General features: G+C 41.8%; 1 long non-coding RNA gene across 1 annotated transcript in view; it reads right to left on the bottom strand.

Annotated features, from left to right (window-relative positions):
* Positions 1 to 11670, bottom strand: part of LOC106557902 — a 402448-nt gene extending 390778 nt beyond the window's left edge. Inside the window, exon 1 of the long non-coding RNA XR_005355540.1 lies at positions 11471 to 11670. This is a non-coding gene — a long non-coding RNA (uncharacterized LOC106557902). The remainder of the gene's footprint in view (positions 1 to 11470) is intronic.
* Between the last annotated feature and the right edge of the window lie 521 nt (positions 11671 to 12191).

Genomic DNA, 12191 nt, shown 5'->3' with positions numbered 1-12191 from the left:
CAACACTCCCAGAAGAACACAGCCTTCCTGCAGCCTTCACCGAGCTGCAGCCATGCTAAGTCCTGTGCAGAGGCTCAGAGAAGAACTTTCTCCCTGCTCTGTATTGCAGCCCCAAAGCAATACTGCTTAAATACAAAGCAATACTGCTTTTGGGGCATGCAGCCCCAAAGCAATACTGCTTAAACCTCTGTGTCTCAAGAAGTCCCTCCCAAAACAAGCCCCACCATCTGCCTGCAGCCCTTCTCTCTATACAATCCCCTTTCCTTTGCTGATCACACTCCTCACATACTCCCTCCTGCCCTCCTCTTGCAGACCACTACCTTCCCATATCCATCAACTGACCCAAATCACTGCCAGTGGGTTGCCAGAGCCACCCCGTCATAAGGAACCCTGGGACATGTGGATTATGTGAATCCTGGATCAGAGCAAACTGAAATGGGTCCAAACTTCACACAGTACGTACAATTTACATGCCTTTCACCTCCATTGTCACGCTTGGTCTTCACAGTAATCCTCTGAGGAAGTGATCTCATGCCCCTATTACAGAAGAAAAACCTAAGACTTGAAAAGTGAACCAGCTTGTCCAATGATCTAATAAATGGAGGAGCCAGGACTGAATCCAGGGTATTAACTCCTGTGTCCAGTGCTCATTCTCCTCAACCACCCGCACAGAGGGTAGGGGCCCTAAAAAGCCTTGAGAACTGAAACCGCCTTCGGACTTGAACAGACCAGACTGTTGGAAGCTTCAGAGACAGCGTGATCCTTTAGAGATTGAAGCTGAAACTCAACCCTTCCCTCTCCAAGAACAATAAGTGCGCCTTTCTCTCCAGGACAAGCAGGCATTCAAGGAGAGACAGAGGAAGCCTGGCCAAGGAAAACCTGCTGTGCATGTTCAAGGAATATGAGGAGAGAGGCTTTTCCCTCTTTGTAGGAGACCAGCCTCGGGGGTCGTCTATGTCGTCCAAAGTGAAAACCAGACAGAAAGGGCCAGAAAGGGCCCAACCTAACTGAGTACAGAAACTTAAGGAAAAACAGAAAAGAAAAAACAATAAATACTGAGGACTGGGGCTTTTGTAAGCTAAAAAAAAAAAACCGACTTTTTGGCTTTCCATTCAGGCTAAAAGGCTTGTTTTCCATGTTCACTAAAATAGAATATGGCAAAGATAATAAATATATAAAGAATAAAATGCTTTATCTAAAGTCTGCAAGCTTCCCTCAAATTAAACTCAGTGTGGGGAGGTATAAAGAGCCCTTTATATAAACTCTTGTGGCTTAAGCTTCTCCAAAAAAAAATCATTTCCCAAGTCTGATTGATACCCTGCTCTTATAATCACAAAGACAAGACTGAGGTCCTAATAATGTCAAACAGAAAAGGGGAAAGAAAGGGGTTTCTCAGCCTCCATTGGGAACAAGAATCCAGGGCAACTCAGTCGCCTGCAAACTCCCCACTGGAAAGGCCGAGGGATGTGTGAACATCACACTCTGAACAAGTCACTATGGGACCAAATTTGATTTTCAGGTCAAAATGTGCAGTTCACATCTGTGGGATTATTATGGGATGTATGCTCACACCCAAAACACCCCACACTATAATCCTTCTCTTGGCCCAGTTGGTTGAGGGACTGGGTCTAGGTCAGATATCCTGTGAGCATTTTATTCACTGCTGTGTGCCCAAGACTTAGAAGAGCTAATGGCAGATCGCAGGTACTCAGTAAATAAACATTGGATGACCGGATGAATAAGGATATCAGCAAACTCACCTCATGCCTCCATGTCCCCCACCCCCATTTCCCAATAATAGAAGCAGCAGTTACAATTTAGCATCCCATACAAATAATGGTTAAAAGAATCTTCAAAAGGATGATTTGACTCATAAAATGTGGCCTCCTTGAAATGCTTCGAGGTGACCAGTTCCACTGGAAGAACAAAATGCTCAACCACTATAGAACCAGATGTCCTGGCCAGTACCTCCATTGCTCTAAGGGTATTATGTGACTTTTGATTCAGCAAAACTGATAGAATCTGTTTCCATCAAAGTATTCCAAGTGGTGTTGGTTGTTGATACTCCTAGAGCATCCCAGCAATTAAAGCAATGTCCTTTAAAAACAAAACCAAAAAAGTCGCCTCTTTAAATTTACCTGTTTCTCCCCTTTACTGTTCCCCCAGTCACTAGTGCTTAAAATCCTGACACCTACTTTCACATCAACTTATTTTTCTTAGGCCAGATGCAATCAACTCTGGCTGGGCTTTCCTTTGTATTACCCCAAATGTGTTCCTGGACATTTGTGATACTTGCCTAAGTGATCTGGCTGCTTTCCAGACTCACCCCTACCACCCATCTAATGCATCTCTACTGAACTTATGTTGAAAAAAGAAAATCTGAGCCCTATTATCTCTCAAACTTATCTCCTCACTATCCTCGCACAGAAAGCCCACTGTGGTCTTCATATTTCCCATTCATACCAGCTACATGTCTGCATGTATGAGGTACATTTTTGCCTGTGCTACTCCCTCTGCCATGACTGTCCCCTCACTTGCTCTTTCCTTGCCAATAGCATATTTAAGTGCTTACAATGGAAAGGATTAGGACTTGAAGTCACAGACCAGCTGCAAGGTCTTGGGAAGGTTATTCAGTTGTGCTAACCATCAGTTTCCTTGGCTGTGAAATCAGAATAGCAATAGTCATGATAATAATAGTAATAATGTATCACAGGATTATAGTGGGAATTAGATGGAGACTTGTTATAAATTTTGATTATAGTGCCTCGCACTCAAGAAGATAACACAAGTTGTCCATCTCATTTTCTTTCTTTGAGCCTCTGCTTCCTTATTCATAAAACGAGAATACTGTATTAATAACATCCTCCTTAAAGGATTGTGTGGTGATCAGATGAGATGTTGTTCCCACCTTTTCTTCCCAGCCTGACTCATAGGAGCCTTCATTCGGACACCTGACCCAAGAGCCATACCTACTGCATGGGCCACTCCACAGGAATTTAGCACAAACTATCTTGATGTTTCAGGTTGTTACTATGCAAGAGTTTGTTTTGGCTTTCTCATCTATTCTGAACCATCTTACCTGGTTGCATGCTCCAGAGAGCAGGAATTATGTGTCCATGGAGACTTGCACACAGTAGGGAGTCAATCATCATTAACCATGGCTACTGGGGATAAGGGTAGGGATTAGGACAAGAGTGGAAATTCCAGGTTCCAGCTCTGACTAAGCGTCCTATCCCAGAGGCTGAACAACCTGTTTGAGACTGCCTCTCCTTCTTACCTGTGCAATGGGAACCATTTTGCCAGAAACTGCTAAGAAATGAGATCGGCAGAAGAAATAAAGTAATAATCTGCTTATTGCTCTGCTCTCCCTCTAGTACATTCCAAACATGAGTAATAAACCATTTCTTCTTCCTCAGAGAAGGGAGGTGCAGGAAGAGATGCAGGTCCTGACACCGCAGAGCTGCCTCTTATTCTCAGGAGTACATCTCCCTGAAGGCTGCCCCTGGCCCCAGTGCTAAATGAGGCCTTTAACAACCCCCTTGGGACTCAAACATTCAGGGCGTTAAGTATGCATACCTACAGAGCTATCATTTCAGCAGTCACACAGAGTTGAGCTATCTCCCTTGCACTATTTTTACATCTGTCCAGCACAATATTTTGCTCACTCCTAGGTCTACAAGCCAGCCAGGATTTTCTTGTCTGGGAGCTATGGCCTCTCTCTCAAACACCCTGGATTTAAATAAAGCAACACTCCCCCTACCTCCCATTGCTTCAAAATCAGCTCTTCCCAGACATTGATGAGAACCAGTTGAAAGTCAGGATAGGAAACTCTACTGTCCATGTCATGTCCCTCCATCCCTCATTGTCACCTCCTCCCACACAGCAGAATGAACAGCAACTGATAGCTTTCAGACAACTTAAGTTCCAAAAGCAAAAATACCCACATGTATATATTATAAGTCAGTTAAGTCATTCTCAGCATTTTCTCTTTTCTCAAATAAGACAGGTTAGAGAAATCCTGCCAACCAAGGTTCCTGTGTGAATAGATTTTATCTACTGATGAGCTGGGACTAAGAAGCATAGAGGGAAGGCTCCAGAAGACAAGACACCGGAAGTTCTACTCCCAAAAATAAATAAGGAGGGGCAAACCTGAGTCTCAGTTGCTTCTTCTCTTTATCTTCATTATGTAACCTCATTTATTGAATGCAAAGAGCAATATTTTCCTTCCTTGACAGAAGGAGGCTAGACCAGGTGATCCCTTGATCTGCATCTCAAATTTGGAGTATGTGAATGGCATGGAAATAGCAGGAATAAGAGCCCTACAGCAATGGTGGGGAGGGCTGGATTTTTGGTTGCCATGCATGGGGTGTGGCTCATGCGTAAGCAGGATGCTATACTGGTATCTAGTGGGTTGAGGGTACTGGTGAACAGCCCACAATGCACAAGACAGCCCCCTCAAATAAAAATTGTCTGACCTAAATGTCAATAGTACTGAGGTTGAGAAATCTAAATTACTCAAAACAGGTCTTTTGGGAAAGGTGATGAAATATGTGCAGGAGTCCCAATATCTTTTTACCCTGAAAGAAGGTGAAGTTATCTAATCTTGCACTTCAAACCAGAGAAGGGCATCATTTATATACACAAAAGTAGAGGGGTTTCTGCAATCATGTAGATGGATACAAACTTAAGGAAAACAATCATAATTCTTTTTCCCTAGGAGGTGATAAAACCTCACTTCATGTAAGCAAAGAAAAATCTGTCAGGTTAGTCTAATGTCCTTCGTGTGGAAGGTTGAGAGCTGAAGACAAGGCAAGCTGAGGGGACAAACTAGGAAGGCCTGCCTCCACTCATTATCCATTCTGCCCTAGCTGTTGGGCAGCATTGCCATCAGCTAAACCATGGGGTCCAAGAGCAAACAGAGCCATCCAAACCAAAAGCCTGCAAGTGGAAACAGGAGGGGTTCTCTACACCAGGATCCTTCTCAATCCAGTGTAATTTGGTATTCCCATTCTCCCTTCTTGGGGACCTTCTCTGACATGCTAGCTCCAGGATAGAAGGGACACCCATGGGTGCCATCCTATGCCCTTAAGTGAAACCTAGTTGCTGGGAGCTCACAATGTAGTTAAACTGCCATAGCACAGAAATAAACTTCACAGAGATGAATTTCCTCACTGTGACTCCTCAAGAGGCCATATCGCTCCCAATATCTCCCCAGTCCACAAGGATCTCTATCTACAAGCATTATTGCAAAGCACCAGTCTCCCTGTAGGGGTGGTTCAACATCTGAAAATCAATCAATGTAACATACCACATTAATTTTTAAAAAGGATAAGAACCATAAGATCCTCTCAGTAAAAGCAGAAAAAGCATTTGACACAACACAGCATCCTTTCTTGATAAAAAAAAAAAACCCTCCACCATGTAGGGATAGAGGGAACATACCTCAACATCATAAAAGCTATACATGAAAGAATCACAGTGAATATCATCCTCAGCCTGGAAAAGCTGAGATTTTTCCCCTAAGGTCAGAAACATGACAGGAATGTCCACTCTTGCCATTGTTGTACAACATAGTACTGGAAGGCATCAGATTGGCAAAGGATAAGTCAAACTTTCTCTCTTCACAGACAACATGATACTCTATGTAGAAAATCTGAGGGGCACCTGGATAGCTCAGTGGTTGAGTGTCTGCCTTCAGCTCAGGACATGATCCCAGAGTCCTGGGATCGAGTTCCACATCAGCTTCCCCATGGGGAGTCTGCTTCTCCCTCTGCCTATGTCTCTGCCTCACTCTCTGTGTCTCTCATGAATAAATAAATAAAATTTTTTAAAAACCTGAAAGATTCCACCCAAAAATGTCTAGAACTCATAGAGAAAATCTGCAAAGTCACAGGATATAAAATCAATGCACAGAAGTCTTGCATTTCTATACACTAAAAATGAACCAGCAGAAAGAAAAATAAAAAAATCAATCCCATTTACAATTGCATCAAGAACCATAAGATACCTAGGAATAAACCTAACCAAAGAGGTAAGGAATCTCTACTCTAAAAGCCAAAGACCCTTACAAAAGAAATTGAGGAAGACACAAAGAGATGGAAAAACATTCTATGCTCATGGATCAAAAGAACAAATATTGTTGAAATGTCTATGCTACCCAGAACGATCTACATATTCAATTCAATCCCTACCAAAATACCACCAGCGTTTTTTACAGAGATGGAACAAACAATTCTAAAATACGTATGGAACCAGAGAATATCCCAAATTGCCAAAAGAATGTTGAAAAAGAAAACCAGAGCTGGAGGCGTCACAATTCCGGACTTCAGGCTCTATTACAGAACTATAATCATCAAGACAGTATGGTACTGGCACAAAAACAGAAACACCCATGGAACAGAGAACCCAGAAATGGACCCTCAACTCAACTAATCTTCAACAAAGCAGGAAAAGATATCCAAATGGAGAGAAGACTGTCTCTTCAATGGTGTTGGGAAAATTGAACAGCCACATGCAGAAGAATGAAACTAAACCACTTTCTTACACCATATACAAAATAGACTCAAAATGGAATAAAGACCTAAATGTGAGACAGGAATCCATCAAAATCCTAGAGGACAGCACAAACAGCAACCTCTCTGATCTTGGCTGTACCAACTTCTTGGTAGACACATCTCCAAAGACAAGGGGAACAAAGGCAAAAATGAACTATTGGGACTTCATCAAGATAAAAAGCATTTGCAGAACAAAGGAAAAAAGTCAACAAAACTAAAAGGCAACCTTTGGAATCAGAGAAGATATTCCCAAATGACATATCAAATCAAGGGTTAGTGTCCAAGATCTATAAAGAACTTATCAAATTCAACTCCCAAAAAAACAAAGAATTTGATCAAGAAATAGACAGAAGACATGAATAGCCATTTCTCCAAAGAAGACATACACATGGCCAACAGACACATGAAAAAATACTCAACATCACTTGTCATCAGGGAAATAACAAATCAAAACCACAATGAGATACTACCTCACACTGCTCAGAATAGTAAAATGAACAAATCAGGAAATGATAGATTTGGTGAGGATGTGGAGAAAGGAGATCCCCCTTACATTGTTGATGGGAATGCAAGCTGGTGCAGCCACTCTGGAAAACAGTATGGAGGTTCCTCAAAAAGTTAAAATTAGAACTATCCTACAATCTAGCAATTGTATTACTAGGTATTAATCCAAAGGATACAAAAATAGTAAATCAAAGGGGCACTAGCACTCCAATGTTTATAGCAGCAATGTCCACAGTAGCCAACCTACGGAAAGAGCCCAGATGTCCATCAACAGATGAATGGATAGAGAATATATATATAATTATATATATATATATATAAATTCTTTATTATATATAAGAATATATATATATTTAAGACATCAAAAAGAATGAAATCTTGCCATCTGCAATGACATGGATAGAACTAGAATATATTTTGCTAAGTGAAATAAATCACTCAGAAAAAGACAAATACCCTATGATCTCACTCATATGTGGAATTTAAGAAATAAAACAGATGAACATAGGGGAAGGGAAGGAAAAATAACATAAGATAAAAACAGAGAAGGAAGCAAACCATAAGAGATTCCGAACTATAGGAAACAAACTGAGAGTTGCTGGAGGAGATGGAGTAATTAGAGGATGGGCATTAAAGAGGGTACTAATGGAATGAGCACTGGCTGTTATATCCAATTCATGAATCACTAAATTCTGCCCTTGAAACTAATAATATACTATATGTTAGCTAAATTGAATTTAAATTTAAAAAAAATTTTAAAAAGAAAAACACCAGTCTCTGAGCTTAACATATGGGAGAATAAATATAACTGCAACCAGGTGAACATGAAAAGCCTCAAACAAACACAGTGATGCTGTTTAGAATGACTACCATGCTGAAATAGCTTTCTTCTCATTCAAGGATGAGTAAGCAGAAAACAAAACAAGAAAACTTTAGGGATCCTTATGTTTATCACAGCATTATTCACCATAGCTGAGATATGGAAGCAACCCAAGTGTCCATCAATAAACAACTGCATAAGGAAGATATTGTATATACACACCATGGAACAATATGAAGGCATAAAAAAGGACAAGATCATCCCATTTGTGACAACATAGATGGACCTGAGAGCATTATGCTAAGTGAAATAAGTCAGATTTAGTAAGGCAACTACCATATGACATTCACTCATATGGAACCTAAAAACAAATGAATACACACACACACACAAAAAAAGAATTAGACCTATAAGTACAGAGGACAAGTTGATGATTATCAGAGGAAGGGGCGTAAAAGCATAAGCAAAATGAGAGAAGGGAAGAAGGAGATACAGGCTTTCAGTTATGGAATGGATAATTCATGGGAATAAAAAGCACATCATAGGGACATAAAGTCAATAATATTGTAATTGCATTATACAGTGTCAAATGGTAGCTACCCTTGTGGTGAGCATAACATATAGAGAAGTTGAAACACTATGCTGTACACTGTAAAACTAATGTAACATTGTATATCAACTATACTCAAAAACAATTTTTAAAAAAATTGGGATCAAAATGTTCTACTGCATCTAAGAAAGATGTATACATAGTACAAATGAGATAGAAGAAAGCAATTTGGGAGAAAGATTTACCATTGAAAAAAATTAGGCAGCAGCTGCTCTCTTTGTTAAAAATACAAAATCTTAATTTTAAGAAATAAATATGGGATGCCTGGGTGGCACAGTGGGTTAAGCATCTGACTCTTGGTTTCAGCTCAGGTCGTGATCTCATGGTCATGAGATCGAGCCCCGCTGTCAGGCTCCATGCTCAGCATGGAGTCTGCTTGAGATTATCTTTCCCTCTCCCTCTGTCCCTCCCACTCATGCTCTCTCTCCAAAATAAATAAATAAATCTTTTTTAAAAAAGAAAGAAAAGATGAAAGAATTAGACATAAGAATAAGTAAAAAAGAAGCCTGCAGAGATAAAGAAGAGATGCAGTAAAAATGCTATAGCAGAATTTTAATTCATCTTTGACAAAGCATATTAAGAATGAAGAAAATTAAATCATATGTAAAATATAAGCACACAAAAATTTCACCCAGAAGCAGAGGAAAATTACAAAGGAAGGAAAAATATTAAAAGGGAAAATTATTAAAAAGGGGGGGAACTATTTTTGTGGATGACAATATCGCCCATACAGGGCTATACAGGAATACAGGAATGATTAGTGTTCTTTCAGAAGAGATCAAAACAAGTGAATCAGAAGTAATATTTAAGAAAGAATGTCAAAAAAAGAAAAAGAAAGAACATCAAAGAACCAAACTTCCATAAATTGAATAAGGATTACATCAACCAAAAGAGTATGGTGGCAAGTGACATTCAAGGCCAGGACATAACAATGCAATGTGCTTTCTTGTTCCACAGGGACTCTCTCTCTCTCTCTCTCTCTCTCTCTCTCTCTCTGGGAAGTCAGCCTCCCTGCCGTGAGAAAAGCAAGCAGCCACGTGGGGAGGCCACGTGTAGGTGTTCTGGCCAACAGTTCCAAATAAGGTCCCAGCCGCGGGTAGCATCAAGTGCCAAACACGTGAGTGAGGCTTCAGATAATTCCAGCCCTCAGGCAGCAAGTTACCTCTAGCTTTCAAATGCCCCCAAGAGGAACTGTCCCTGCAAGCCCTGAATGAAATGAAAGTTCATGAGCAAACTGAATGACAGATGCTGTTTTAAGCCACTGTGTTTGGGGGTTTTATTACACAATAAGAAACAGCTTAAACCAACCAGAAGCTTCCCAACCGAAAAGAGGCAAAACAGATTATTAAGCAGTGGCTCTTGCATGGTGACTTGGTGTGGCTGCCTCAGAACTGAAATAAGAGTAATAACGTGAGGGGAGCAGAGGGTTCATTTGGAGATTCAGACTCGTGTCCTCCTCACCACAGTATCATGGAAGCGGCTGCCACTGAGCTGTTCTGGGCCCTGAGAACACTAAATCTTCAGAGGCTTTCCAAAACACCCACCATGGTTATCTAAGAGACTCCCTGGCAGTCGCCAAAGGTTAATATCTGTTGGACAAGTCTTCTACACACATACACACACAACACTGCAAAGTTATTTATGTGACTAACAAAGACATCTTTCAATATTTAAAGCTCAACTTGGAGAGTTCTTTGCCAACGGATGCAGGACTTACTTTGATGGGATAAACAAGGAGGGCTGTGCTCCAGTATTTTTAAACCAACTGTGAACTGTAGCAAACTACAACTAACCAAGGTGTTGGGGGAAGAAAAGGGCAATGCCTACCTAGCACCTGGGGATCTGAATTCTCTTGGTGACTAATGCCCCATTTCTGATGGTTCCTGAAGTCCACCTTCACTGTCTCCTGTGGACATGGGACTCACCGCTTGCCTTGGGCCATCACTACCAATAGAACCCAGGGCAGCTTCCCAGCACCTGGTAAGAAGCAGTTCTAGACAGCTGGTTCATCCCTAATGGATGGGAGAGCCAAAACAGCTGTTTAAGACACACAATATGGCCAGATGACAGTGGAAGGGGGGGAAGAATGGAGGGTAGAAAGTACTGAACCTTAAAAATAAAACAAAGGGGGGATCCCTGGGTGGCACAGCGGTTTAGCGCCTGCCTTTGGCCCAGGGCGCGATCCTGGAGACCCGGGATCGAATCCCACGTCAGGCTCCCGGTGCATGGAGCCTGCTTCTCCCTCTGCCTGTGTCTCTGCCTCTCTCTCTCTCTCTGTGTGTGACTATCATAAATAAATAAAAAATTTAAAAAAATAAAAATAAAACAAAGGACTTAATATGTAGAGGCCAAGTCTACTAAATTATTCCTGCCCACCGAAAGGCCAAGCTGGGCCCACTGAAAACAGAGGTGTCCCCTCTACCTCAGAAACGAACTTCAGTGGAACTCAAAACAGAGGGCAGCCCAGTGGCTCAGTGTTTTAGCGCTGCCTTCAGCCCAGGACCTGATCCTAGAGACCCAGGATCGAGTCCCATGTCAGGCTCCCTGCATGGAGCCTGCTTCTTGCTCTTTCCCTCTGTCTGTGTCTGTGCCTCTCTCCCTCTCTGTGTTTCTCATGAATAAATAAATAAAATTTAAAAAGAAAAAAAAAAAACAGAGATGGCAGTGAGCTCAGCAAACAAAGCCAGTGGATATGGAAGAGACTCTCACCAGCCTTTCTAATATGTCCCAGATTACATCTCACATGGCCTTGCACCTTTTGGGCAAACCCCGAGACCAGGTCTGCTCTGTCACCGTCACTCTCCTCACCCACCTCAGCACCTGACTGACCCGGTCCTCCCCACCTCTGCCTCCACTGACCATGAAGACAAGTGCAGAGGCCTGTTTTCATTTAATGGTTTTATAAAGAATTCTATAAGGGAATTTGACAGGGAGCCTCACAATAACCAACACAGGGAAGTAACAAATGTCCAGAAATCTTACCAAGTTCTGACATCGTGAGGTGGAGCCAGACTGCAGGCAAGACTGCGTGGGAACGGACTGGCCAAGTCCTCACTGAGGACTCACAGAGGAACAAGCCCCAAGAAGAGGATCAGCTTGTAACTGCCTTTTCTTCTCTGCTGGTCACAAGTGGGCTTTGGAATGCTTCCTCCGAAGACTTCATCATGGTCTTCATTATCAGATTCACTCTGCCACCCCAAAAACAAAAAAGTATATTAACAGCTATATTTCTAGGGAATGTTCCCACAGGAAACCTCTCCTAATCCTTCCCCCCTTTACTTGGCAAATTTGGCATAATTTGAAACCCCTAGGAACGTAAAGTCTGGATGAGCCATAATTTACCAGGTTTGAGGATTTTCCTGTCCTTTCTTGATTTCATTTCCTTCCCTTTTTTTCTCTCATGTCTTTTTTTTCCATTTCTACAGGCTTTAGTCTAGAACATTATCTTCTTCCTCCCAAAGATACCAACCTTGTTTTTTGAAGCTCCATTCTACATCTACCTTTTAGTCTCCTAGACCCCGGTATTCTCCACCCAGATTTCTATCAGCCCCTCCTCCCGTGCCCTTTACTTCCCATCATCAGAGATTCCTAGACGCCCAGCAAGCCAATGGTGCCATTACACAGAGTCTCCAGTCCTACCCATGTGCTCTCAGGATTCGTAACAGCTCTGAATTAGCTAACAACTCCCACAGCCTGTAACACT

The sequence above is a fragment of the Canis lupus genome, chromosome 2 (assembly GCF_011100685.1).
Source record: "Canis lupus familiaris isolate Mischka breed German Shepherd chromosome 2, alternate assembly UU_Cfam_GSD_1.0, whole genome shotgun sequence".
Classification (NCBI taxonomy): Eukaryota; Metazoa; Chordata; class Mammalia; order Carnivora; family Canidae; genus Canis; species Canis lupus.
The sequence above is the reverse complement of the archived record's forward strand: the minus strand, read 5'-3'. Positions and strand labels throughout refer to the sequence as shown.